General features: G+C 46.3%; 1 pseudogene; it reads right to left on the reverse strand.

Annotated features, from left to right (window-relative positions):
* Positions 1-252: 252 nt before the first annotated feature.
* Positions 253-375, reverse strand: LOC136643008 (5S ribosomal RNA; annotated as a pseudogene).
* Positions 376-1,693: the final 1,318 nt, after the last annotated feature.

Genomic DNA, 1,693 nt, shown 5'->3' on the forward strand with positions numbered 1-1,693 from the left:
ATTCCCCGCCATTTTGGGGGTTACTTTGGCTATATATGTATTGACAGTGAAGACTCTAGTCCATGAAAGCTTATGCTACAATACATTTGGTACAAGTGGTAAACTAGACACTCTTTAAAAAAAAAACCCTTTTTGTTTTTAAAAAGTGTCCAACACCTCCTAATTGTGCAAAGAGGCACTTTTTAAAGCATTTTTATATTTAGCAGGGGGAGAGCTGGTTGGCAACCTTCAGTCTCGAAAGACTATGGTATAAGCCTACAGCACCCGGTATTCCCAGGCGGTCTCCCATCCAGGTACTAACCAGGCCTGACCCTGTTTAGCTTCCGAGATCAGACAAGATCGGGAGATAGTGTTCAGTATAGGGAGATGGTTGGCAACCTTCAGTCTTGAAAGACTATGGTATAAGCCTACAGCACCCAGTATTCCCAGGTGGTCTCCCATCCAGGCACTAACCAGGCCTGACCCTGCTTAGCTTCCAAGATCAACTGTCCCTCTTCATCTGAGTTCTGCATTTTCTCCAGTTGTTGTTGCTGGTGTCTCTTTTTTGTCTTTGAAAACTGTGAGCCCTATTGGGACAGGGAACCATTTACTGATTTATTCTGCAATGTAAATCACTTTGTGAACTACTTTTTGTTGAAAAGTGGTATATAAATATTCTTATTCTTATTAACAAACCACTACCACCACCACCTCCAAAGCCATCATAAAGTGTTTGCCCTGGATAGCAGATTGGGGCGGCAGGCTGTGGGCCTCAAGAGTGGAAGGCTGAGCTCTCCCTCATGGGGCAGAGTCCAGAGGAATCTTATTCTGCACAGACTCCAGTGGATTGAACAGAAGTTGGGCAGGAGATCATTTCAGCAGGGCTTTTGCGGAGAATACCACACAGAGGGTTGTGTCTGTTGCCTGGCATCCCAGATGGCTGTGCAACAGGATGTCCAGGCAAACATGACTGCCCAGAGCGTCCTGGTGGTCAGATCTACTGGGAATGAATGCGGAGCAGAGACAGAATGGTAAGCTCCACTCATGTAGCAGAGGGCTTTCCCCAAATCCTGGATCTGGCCCCTGGGACAGGGTTTGGAAAGTCCTGGGGTAGAGGAAGATAAGGTGTACCATTTACTAGTATGGAAAGCTTCAAAGAATGATCACAAGCTCTTCTAAAGTATATGATCCAAAAGCCACATGTTATATTATGGAGAATGCATCAGTAAGGCCCCAACCCTATTTTCTCTCCACAACATATTTTACGCAAATGTCGTTTGACCCAGAGGCCAGCATTGCAAACTTCTTCTTGGTCAAGACATTCTGTGCCTTTAAAAATAACAGAGTAAGAAGCTTAGGCCCACAGTCAGTGTGCTAGTGTTTTTGGTTCTACAAAGGCCTTGGTGGCTTTTGCTGCATCAGACTGACATGGCTACTCTTTGAGGATTAATCTGTGCCAGATATTCTTGAAGTGCCTCTTTTCTCATCAATACATTCCATGCTGCTAAGGTGGGTGGCATAGCTAGAGGGGATGCAAAGCACTAAGTTTTGCAGGGAGCCTCACCGCACCAAGCAAGTGGCCCCTCCCTCTCCTCTTGAAGCTCCATTTTGCTCTAGTGGCCTGGAATGGCTCTGAAGGGGAGTGGGAGGAGTTGCTTGCATGCTTCGGTTAGGCTCCCTGCAAAACTTGGTGCTTTGCACCCCCTCTAGCTAT

Source organism: Tiliqua scincoides, chromosome 2 (genome assembly GCF_035046505.1).
Source record: "Tiliqua scincoides isolate rTilSci1 chromosome 2, rTilSci1.hap2, whole genome shotgun sequence".
Taxonomy (NCBI): domain Eukaryota; kingdom Metazoa; phylum Chordata; class Lepidosauria; order Squamata; family Scincidae; genus Tiliqua; species Tiliqua scincoides.